The following is an 11,317-nucleotide window of genomic DNA, read 5'->3' as shown; positions in this document are numbered from 1 at the left end:
AGGGATCCTTTCCATGCACTGACCAAAAATTGTGATAATCCTTTTTATTTTTATGGCTTTTTACAGTTTCTCATTCTGTCAACCATATTGGAGTGAAGTGGTGGCATACGCATCACTCACTGTAATCTCCATCTCCTGGGCTCAAGTGATCCTCTAGACTCAGCCTCTAGAATAGACTACAGGCGCATGCCACCAGGCCCAGCAAATTGTTTTATTTTTAGGTAGAGATAGGGTCTTCCTATGTTGCCCAGGATGGTCTTCAAATCTTGGTCTCAAGCAATCCTCCCACCTTGGCCTCCCAATGCTCTGGGATTACAGACATGAACCACAGTGCCTGTTGAAGAAATTTTTAATTATTTAATATGAAAATATTACATTCATGATTATTTTATTTAGTAAATAAAATAATAGAGAGCCCAGAAATAAACCTGCACACTTAACTGCCATCTAATCTTCAACAGAAATGAGCAATGTGGGAAAGATTCCCTATTAGAAAATTAGTGCTGAGATATCTGGCCAGCCATATGCAGAAGAATGAAACTGAGCCCCTAGCTCTCCCCATGTATGTTAAATAACTCCACATGGATGAAAGATTTAATGTAAGTACTAAAACTGTAAAAATCCTGGAACATAACCTAAGAAATACCAATGCAGACATAGCGCCTGGCAAAGATTTCATGAAGAAGACACTAAAAACGATTGGAACAACAACAAAAATGAACAAATGGGACCTCATTAAACTAAAGAAATCACAGAAAAAGAAACTAGCAACACACTAAACAGACAGCCTGTAGAATGGGGGAAACTATTTGCAAAGTATGCATCTGACAAAGGTCCAATATCCGGAATCTACAAGGAACTTAAACAATTGAACAAGCAAGAAGGAAAAAACCCAATTAAAATTGGGCAAAGACATGAACAGACACTTTTCAAAAGAAGACCTACAATTGGTCAACAAGCATAAAAAATGCTCAATATCACTAATCATCAGATAAGTGCAAATCAAAACTGCAATGAGTTACCGTCTCTAACCAGTCACAAAGTCAGAGATGTTGGTGAGGCTGCAGAGAAAAGGAAACAGACACTGTTGGTGGGAAAGCAAACGTGTTCAGCCACTATGGAAAGCAGTTTGGAGATTCCTCCAAGAACTTAAAATAGAACTACCATTCTACCCAGCAATCCCACTACTCGAGATATATCCACAGGAAAAGAATTCATTTTATCAAAAAGACAAATGCACTAATATGTTCATTGCAGTGCTATTCTCACTAGCAAGGACACAGAATCAGAATCGAAGTGCCCAGGAACAGTGAATTGAATGAAAAAAAATGTAGTACATAGACACCATGGAAATCTATGCAGCCACGAAACACAGCAAAATCATGTCCTTTTCAGCAACATGGATGGAACTAGAGGCTATTATCCTAAGCAACCTAATGCAAGAACAGAAAACCACATACTGCATGTTCCCTTTTGAAAGTGGCAGCTAAACATTGAATTCACATGAACCACAGATGTTGGAAATCACCAGACCGGGGAGAAAGGAGGATCACCTGGGCTGAAAAATCACCTGTTAGGTATTATGCTTACTGTTTAGGCGATGGGATCATTGGGACACCAAGCCTCAGCCTCCCAGAATCTACCCATGTAAAAAATCTGTATATGTACCTTTTATTATATAGGTTGAAATTAAAGATGAATAAATAAAATGATACAAGGCCAAAAACAAATGGGGTTAACTGACCAAAGTAAGAGAACTCTGCACTATGAACCAAAACCCAGCTCAAAAAGAAACTCTAGTCATTGAAAATAATCATAAGTTGTCTGATGATAATTGTATAAAAATTTGTATGATGATAATTGTATAATAATTATATAAGCAAGTGCCAAAACCCTAAAATTAAGCACTCCATAATGGAATTACAGATGATTTCCATCTTGCTCTTTATACCCTTACTTTTTTATCCATTTTCACATGACGTTTTTGCTTATCCACAGGAAATCCTGGCTGTCAGTCTTCTCCTTCTGCACCCACCACCTCCTTTTCCACTGTCATCCTCAGCCCTTCCTCTGTTCTGGGACTGTGGCTTCCTTGGCACTCAAGGCCCAAGAGCTGCATTCAGCCTCGGGAGAGAGGATGATGTAGGGCCCGTTGTGGAGGTGCTCTCAGCATTGCAGAGGAACCTAACAGCTCGAGCCCTCTATTGCAGACAGCTGCGTTTCTCCATCAGGTTAGCGACAACCAAGCCAGCCTTGCCCTTTTCCTCATTGTTTTTTTCTAATACTCCCGAACTCGTACTTGAAAATTTATATTCTTCCTCCTAACATTTCTTTCCATTTCTTGTTTGCACAATGTATCCTGATTTATTATGCCCAGAAAACACTGGACTCACCATGTCAGTGACAGCTGCAAGATCCCAGTCTCCACTTGCTGGAAGGGCACATGGGGTTTGGAGCCCTTCAAAAGCCCCAGCCCCAGAGAACTCTATTTGGCCTGTCTGGGACTCACTGGAAAAGCCCCATTCACTGGGCTTGTCATTGTTTGACCCGCTGAGGTCTCTTTCTAGGAAAAAGCCAGATCCTCAGAGCACTGGCTAAAAGCAATAATTGCAACTCTACAACCCCACTGTTTGCATGTGGGGCAAACAAGAGGCTAGTGGGGGAAATTGAGAGAAATATTTGGGGAATGAGATGAGCATAGAGGCTGGCACATTCCCAGGAAGCACCTGAGAAGGCCACATCTCTGATCTTTGGCTGACCTGGAGGTTCTGTTCAGGCAGGAAGTGGAGCTGCAGTGGTGACATCAGCTGCCTGCCTGAGTGCGGCAGGGGCAGGAGTGCACCACACACACAAAGCTCTCCGCACTGGGCAGAGAGTCGCTGGCTCAAGTCATTGATGCAAACCTCTGTCCAAGCTCACCTAACTGAGCAGAGACTTCAGGGTCCACCGGTGACAGGGAATACTGATGTTATAAGATCCATCCAGAAAGTCACTAAACAAGCAGCAGCAACACACCTTGAAGAGAGGGGACATCTGATTTCCAGAGCTGTCACATTGTATTCTTGTAAACATTCAGTTTCATCTCAAAAAAACACAAGAGGTACAAAGAAGCAGGGAAGGATCCCCAGATACAAACAAGGAACCAGTCCCTGGAACTGTCCCCAAGGAAGCCCAGCCATTGGCCTTAGTGAGTACTCAGTGTCACTCCAAGGCAATGGCAGTCAAGGGGAGACTGTGCGGAGGAGACTGTTCAGCTTCCTCACTTCTATGGAGACAGGCCTCAGCAGAGGTGGTGCTAGAGACTGAATGTCTATGTCCCCCCAAACATAGTGCCTAATGTGTACTAGGAGAGGGAGGATTTGATCAGTTATTATGTTATGAGAGCAAAGCCCTCAAGAATGGGGCTGGATGGCCAGGCATGGTAGCTCACGCGTGTAATCCCAGCACTTTGTGAGACTGAAGTGGGTGAACCACTTGCAGTCAGGAGTTCGAGACCAGCCTGGCCAACATGGTGAAACCCCATTTCTGCTAAAAGTACAAAAATTAGCCGTGCATAGTGGCAGGTGCCTGTAATCCTACCTACTCAGGAGGCTGAGACAGGGGAATTGCTTGAACCCGGGAGACAAAGGTTGAAGTGAGCCAAGACCGTGCCACTGTACTCCAGCCTGGGCAACAAGAGTGAAACTTTGTCAAGAAAAGAAGTAAGGAAGGAAGGAGGGAAGGAACGAAGGAAGGAAGGTAGGAAGGAAAGAGAAGGGAAGGAAGGAAGAAAGGAACGAAGGAAGAAAAAAAAGGAAAAGAAAGGAAAGGAAAGAGAAAAAGAAAAGAAAACATGAAAGTAAATCTTTGTGACTTGGGGTTTGGCTAAGGCTGCTAAAGTAGTGTATACCAAGGCAATACTGACAAAAGAAAAATAGTTTAATTTGAGTTCCTCCACAGATGAAACTTCTTTGCTTCAAAAAGAACGCCATTTAGAAAGTGAAAAGACAACTTACAGCATGGAGAAAATATGTCCAAATTATATACCTGGTAAGGGACTGGTATTCTGAATATATAAAGCACTCTTACAACTCAATATTGTAAGGAGAAATAATGCAATATAAATACGCGGAAAGGTTTTGAATGAACATTTCTCCAGAGAAGTATACATTGGTCACTAAGCCCATGAAAAGAGGCTCAACATCTGTAGCCATTAGGGAAAGGCAAATCACAGCCACAAGAAGATGCCACCTCACACCTAGTGAGATGGCTGTCATCATAATCACAGTGAGGACATGGAGAGACAGGATCCTTCACCCCTGCCAGAGGCAGAGCGCAGGGAGCTGGAGTTGGGGTGGAGTGTGGATGAGAGTATGTCCTGGGGGGCTGTGATGGTGAATATTAGCTGGCCAGTGGATTGGATTAAGGGATGCCTAGGTGGCTGGTAATGTATTCTTTCTGGGCGTGTCTGTCAGGGTGTTGTAAGAGGAGAATGACATTTGAGTCGGGGGACTGGGAGATGAAGACCCCCATCAGTGTGAGCGGGTACCACACCATGGGCTGCCAGCTGGGCTAGAAGAGAGCAGGCAGGAGAGGGTGGGGTGACCCTGTGGGCGGAGCTCTCTGGCTTCTCTCTGTCTTCCCTGGGGGTTCTTGCATCCTTCCTCCTTGGACATCAGACTGCAGGTTCTTTTGCCTTAGGGCTCTGGGACTTGCACCAGCAGTTACCCACTTCCAGGGGCTCTGGGAGCTTTGGCGGGGGCTGAAGCCTGCCCTATGGACTTCCCCAGTTTTGAGGCTTTCAGACTTGGACTGGCCTTTACTGGCTTCCCTCTTCCCCAGCTTGCAGACGGTCTACCATTGGACTTCCCCTTGAAATCCAGTGTGCCAATTCATACATGTGCCCTAATAAACTCATGTATATATATACATATATGTATATATCTGTATCCTGTTGGTGCAGTCACTCTGGAGAACCCTGAGTAACCCGGGGGTGGGGGTTGTCCCTCTGTCACTCTCTTCTTATTTTTGGGGTGGGGGTTTCTCCTTGTTCTCCTGCCACCTGCTGCTTCTTCCCTTTTTCCCATTTTCTCTCTGAACCTATCTTTTCCACACATCCCGGGCTTTTCTCAGCCTCAGGACGTCCATCCTGGAAGGGGCCTCAGCCCAGCGGAGTAACCAGAAGCCCTGGACCACAGGCGACGGGGTCGGGAAGGGGACGAAAAGAAGCTTCTGGCCAGACCCGTGGACCCAAAGTACAGGGGGAAGTTCAAGGGCAGGGAGCCCTGGAAATGCTGGAGGGTTTGTGTGGTGGAGGGCCGGTGAGAACAGAGGATCTCTGTTTGTCTGGGATGTCTGCGCTGGCGTTTCCGCGAGATCCCCACCCTCACCACTGGTCATGCCTGTGTCCTGGTAGTTCAGGCTGTTTCCTCCCCAGGGCGCAGTGGAGGTGCCGGCCTCACCAGAGAGACCCTCTGTGCCCTCTGGCGCCCTCCAATCCTCTCGTCCCTCCCATCCTCCTGCTGTTATAGGAGATAAGAAAGAAATCATTAGGTAGACAGGGTAAAAAGAGTCCCAGGCAAAAAATTTTCCTTCTATCAAAAAGCAGCTCAGAAAGTGCTCCCTTTCTAACCTCAAGCAGTTCACAGAAATCACTTGTCTTCTAACAAAGAGTATCCTAGAAGATCAGTAAGGAACCGGGGCACAGAACTACCCCCTGCGAGGGCGCCGCCCACCAGCAGCCTCAAGCAGTCAGGCAGGGGATCCGCGCTGGAGCCTTGCTGTGGGAGCCCCAAGGACCCTAGCTGTAAAGTCACATCTGCGCAGCAGCCCCGTGTTAAAATCATCCCCGTCCCCTGCACCAGGCTGTAGGAGGAAACCATCAGCTGTCTCTGATTTCCCATTTCCTCAAGCCCGGAGACAAACATTGTCCCCTACCGCGATAGGTGGAGTCCTCACATTTCTTCCAAAGGCGGTTCCGCCCCGCGGGTACCCGCCAGGCTCCGAGTACCTTCCGGTCGGACATGGGTGGCAGCCGGGCGCCACCTGCGGGGCATCACTCAGGCAGGACCCGGCCCAAGCTCGAGCGATGCAGGCGCCACCGGAGGAGCGCTCAGAACCCGGAGGGACTAGGCGGGGCGCTGAAACCACCCGCAACGAACTTTGACGAAAGACTTTTGCAGCTGAAATCCGCAAATGCCTTTAGTATCCTCCCTGAGGCGAGCAAGAGACAAAAATGACTTTAGAGCGACCCCGACCCTATTTTACCACCCACAGACACACAAGAACGAACAACACAGCGAAAGTACAAAACCTAATCCCTGCTCTTTATGAAATAGGCATTTAAGAACATAAAGAAGCAGAGCTCAAGGGGGAGAAAATATTTGCAAAACAATGAAGTGAAATGATCTCCTGGGAAAGGTAGGAAGCAGGAGAAAGGCGGAGTGAAACCTCAGGGAGTTTCGCCGCGCTTCGGCTCCACCCGGGAGACCAAAGCCCTGGACCGCTCAGCTGGAGGCTCAGACGTTTCCCCCGCGCGGTGAACAGCAGTGTGCTCTGCATTCCGTCGCCAAGTCCCGGTCCCAGAGGCGGTGGCTGAGGGCCCCACGTTCCTTCATTGCATCCTGGCGCTGCTTCAGCTGCGGGACTGTCCCTGGACCGCGCGGGTCGGTGAGTTCCAGTAATGGGTCCGAGAAAGAGAAGAGGGCGTCGCGGAGGACGGATCTTTGTGACCGCGCCGCGCCCTTCTCAATTCCCCAGGCAGGGCTCCTTCTGCCTCTGTCGCGTCCCTGGGGTTGATTCTCCCTGCCTGAGAAAACAGAGTGGCATAAGCGAGGCCAGAAACTAAGCGCAGTAATACAGCTCGTTGTCTGGGATAAATGCCAAAATTCTTGGTCTGGCGGCCAAGGAAATCAAGGATCGGGACGAACATCCACGGAGTGAGATAGGAGCAGGAGTTTAATAGGCGAAAGGAAAGAACAGCTCTCTGTCACAGAGAGGCCCATGTGGCCGGAACAGCCGGTTAGAACAAGATGTGCCACCTGCATAGGGCAGTCACTAGCAGTCCCCACCCCATTCTTAGTCGTGCAGGCAGGCTCTTTGTGCCGCTCTGCGCTACTTACCTGCCTGTGATAAAGGGGATGGTGAGTTTCTGTGCCTGTTCCCAGGCACCTTCTTGCAGCTGCAGGCATCCCCACCCTGTGCACGCTTCCAGCTTCCCTATCTCAGTGTGCCTAAAGAAACGGACGGGGGCCAGGCGCCAGGGTTCACGTTTGGAATCTCAGCATTTTGGGAAGCCGAGGCGGGTGGATCAGCTGAAGTTAGGAGAGTTCGAGATCAGCCTGGCCCACCTGGCGAAACCCCATCTCTACTAAAAATACAAAAATTAGCTGGACGTGGTCACGTTCGCCTGTAATCCCAGCTACTTGGGAGGCTGAGGCAGGAAAATCACTTGAACGCGGGAGACAGAGGATGTGGGATGAGCTGAGATCACTCCAGCCTGGGCCACAAGGGCAAAACTCCATCAAAAAAAGAAAAAAACAAACAAAAAACAAAAAGCAAACAAACAAACAAAAAAAAAAAAAAAAAAGGAAGAAAGTAAGGGAAATGGACAGGAATATGCTCACTGAGCCCCACTGTTTTTGCAGGGGCCCATCCTATGTATGTGAAGTTGGGTCATTATCCAGGTAGTTCCTCTTTTTGTGCCCAAGCTGCTTATCTGTGTTTTACAGCCTGATCTTCTAGGCTGCTCTTGTTAGAAGACAAGTGATTTCTTTAAACTGCTTGAGGTTAGAAAGGGAGCAGTTTCTGAGCTGCTTTTTGTTAGAAGGAAAGTTTTTTTGTGGGGGACTCTCTTTACCCTGTCTACCTGAATGATTTCTTTCTTATTTCCTATAGTAGCAGGAGGACGGGAGGGATGAGAGTTTTGGAAGGGGCCAGAGGGCACGGTGGGACTCTGTGGTGAGGCTGGCACCTCCACCGTGCCCTAGGGCAGAAGGAGCCTGAGCTACCAGGACACAGGCATGACCAGAGGTGAGGGAGGGGATCTCGCAGAAACGGGAGCACACACATCCCAGACAAACAGAGATGCTGTCTTCTCACTAGCTCTCCACCACACAAACCCTCCAGCACCCCCAGGGCTCCCTGCCCTTAAACTTTGCCCTGCACTTTGCTGCACTCACCTGCAACCAGGGGCTCAGCAGACACTTCCCTCCCAATCGCCTCACCACCCACTGCCACCAAACAGGTCACATCCTTTTACCTTCAATCTCAGCCCAGCCCTCTCACCCCACAGGCCTCCCTCACCTCCCCATCCATGAGGGTGCTCTCACCACCTCTCCCACCAACTGGCACCTTCTCCCCCTTGCTGAGTACACACCCACACACCCCAGAACCTGTGCAGGGGGGATGGGAAGTACCATTCCCCACAGGATGACCATGGGAATGCAGGTGAGCCAGCATCATATAGAATGGTGGGATGGAGGTGGCAAACCCTTTCTAGAAAAGGAAGGCAGGAGACACTTTGGTCTTTTCAGGACATGGGTTCTCTGTCTCTGTGTCAAGTCCTATCCCTTTGTAGAGCAATAGCAGTCCAGGACAACCTGAAAATAAAAGAGGGAACAGAATTGGACACTATCCTAGGTTACTGACCCCAGATGAGTATACACAGAGTGACACAACAGGGGATGGACCATCCCCTAAGGTGGCATCTCCAGATGGGGTCTCAGGTGCAACTCCAAAAGTCAGAACCAGTTCTGCCCTGCCTGTGGCTTCTGGGTGGTGTGGATGTGATGGGAGTCAGGTTCCCATGGTTCGGGGTCTACTCTCCCTTCTTTTGCTGCTGAGTGGTATCTGTGGTCCACCAGGGCCATCAGGGACCCTCCCTGAAGCCTCAGGTGTGAGCTGAGGGTGAGAGGGTGCAGCCATGTGGTGTCCTGGGGATTGGGGCCAATTTTTTGTGCAGCTTCTTGGTTCCCTGTGGCCCTGCTCCTGCCCATCCCAGGAGAACCACCTGCCTCTTCTCACTGCTGGGCCTATCTTCTTAATGACCTAGAGGGTGAGGAGCCCGTCTGTAATGGACAGCTCTGAGGCTACATGGTCACTGCCCTCTTATGGCTAAAGGCCATCTCTGCCAAGGCACGGTACTCTACACGAGCCACTTTTTAATGTGTGAAGATGTCCGGAGCCATAAGGCCCGGAGTTAGCCGACCTCTGTTGCTTGATCTCCCCAAAGCGGAGACAAAATGGCACATTTCCGGGTTCTGCATTATAAACTGTTCCCGCGCACGCCTAAACCTTTCCCGCGCGCGCCCAAACCTTTCCCGCGTGCGCCCAGACCTTTCCCACACGCGCCGACCTTTTCGCGCCCAGAAATATATGCACCCTATGGCGCAGGTGCAATCCCGCGCCCGGGAAAATTACAAACCCACGGCGCATGCGCAATTGTACTTTGAGTACAATTTGAGAAGACCGGCCCCTGTCACCGCCCTGGCCCAACCTCTTCCCCTGCCAGCCTATATAAGGCATCGCACCACCATTATTAAACGAGACTTGATCAGGCTATTTGTCTTGTCTCCATTTCTCGTGTTTTCTTGTCTCCTCCATTCCCACTCCCCCTTCCAGGGCCCGTTCGACTGTCCCGCAGGTCGGGACATGAAGATATTTTCCTGCTGTGTGTGGCATTGCCTTGCCTCTGAACATTCACATGGAATCTCTGTTGTGATTCACCAATTACACATTGTAACCACATATACCTCTAGGATCTTAGGGGGCCTTGGGTCACTGGGCACTTAAGGCAGGTCCAGCCTCACTCATCATTCATGGATTATCTATGGCTACTTTTGAGCTACACCAGCAGCATTGAGTAGTCACAATGGAGAATATATTCCCTGCACACCTTTACATATTTACAAAATTGCCCGTCACAGCAAATTCTAGTGGCCATAAATGTCTTTGGAGAAGGTCACAAAGAATCATTGCACTTGCAGTGGGGTTAAAGGGTCCTTCCTCACTGGAAACTGGTGTCTTCTTCTAGTCATGGGTTCATGGTCTGAGAAGTGACTTAATTCTGCAAATTGGGAAAAGCAGCCTTGTTCTTGATGGAGTGGCTACTTTCAGCCTCCTGGTCATCCATCATTTGTTTTATCTGTGTTTGTTGTAATTATTTAAATCCAGCAGTACCTGGGTTGGGTTTCCATCTCTTTTGGATCTTGGACCCCTTTGTTGTATGAGCCATAGGTATAGCTTTGTATGGCTGAGGTCCCCAGCTGGCACTGTGACTTCTCTAATCAATTCCCTCATTGCACACTCCTTGCTTCTGACAGTTCACAGCCTCCACCTGGAATCTGTTATTTCAGGATTTTTCATCCCATTACTACCGGGAGTTCATTTTAGGAACAGCATCTCCTACCCCCAACCCTGGCCTTCTGCAATAGGCATCCCTGAGCTTCATCCCATTCTGGTGCCTTCTCATGGGACCTTCTTTATACGCCAGGTAAATGGGAGTCCTCCAGGCTTCCCATGAGCACAGTGGATGGAAATTGTTCTGAATTTTCACACACAGATCCCTCTGACATGGGCACTTCTCTGAATCTGTGTTTCCTCCCTCTACTACTGGCCTTAGATATTCAGATTTTCTATTTCTTGCTATGTGGACCATCCCTTTGCCCAAGGTTTCAGGAAGGCATCCTCATAGCTGATAAACACCATCACCAGGGGCTTTGCCAACATGTTAAATCCTGTGACCATGATAATTAATTCTTCTTTATCCGGCGGGGTTCCATCCTCAGTCCATCCTACCATGCACCAGCACCCTTAGGGGTGGACCCACACCCTCTCCCACGTCCCACAGTCCACGTGGGCTGCTGCTGAAGATCCTCTGCCATCCAGGCCCTTCCTCCCCTAGCAGGCCTGGCACCTCTCATGTGTTGACCGATGTGGACAGAGGGGCAGTGGGACATGTCTGGGGGCATGTGGTTTCTCAGCAGGCAGAGACCTCCTCCTCCTCTTCCTTCTCTTTCTCCTCCTCGTCCTCAAGCAAGGGGTGAGCACTTGCCTTAAACTTGTGGACACTACAGTTCTGGAGGGGGAACTCCTTCCTGGGCCAGCCCAGCCCTCCAGAGGTGTCCTCTTATTGTCACAGTGTGGAGGAGGGCTAACTAGGGGTCTTTCTCTCCCCACCCACCCCTCACCTGCCTTTCTCCACAGACCCTCACTCTCTTTGCTATGACATCACCATCATCCCTAAGTGCAGACCTGGACCACGGTGGTGTTCAGTTCAAGGCCAGGTGGGTAAAAAGACTTTTCTTCACTATGACTGTGGCAACAAGACAGTCACACC

The 11,317-nt window shown here is 49.2% G+C and overlaps 1 pseudogene; it reads left to right on the top strand.

Moving 5' to 3' along the window:
• The window catches only part of LOC116418817, a 188,167-nt pseudogene that overhangs the window by 174,219 nt on the left and 2,631 nt on the right, over positions 1-11,317 (top strand).

Source organism: Piliocolobus tephrosceles, chromosome 5, assembly GCF_002776525.5.
Source record: "Piliocolobus tephrosceles isolate RC106 chromosome 5, ASM277652v3, whole genome shotgun sequence".
In the NCBI taxonomy this organism is placed as follows: Eukaryota; Metazoa; Chordata; class Mammalia; order Primates; family Cercopithecidae; genus Piliocolobus; species Piliocolobus tephrosceles.
Note: the sequence above shows the minus strand (reverse complement) of the source record. Positions and strands in the feature narration are given on the sequence as shown.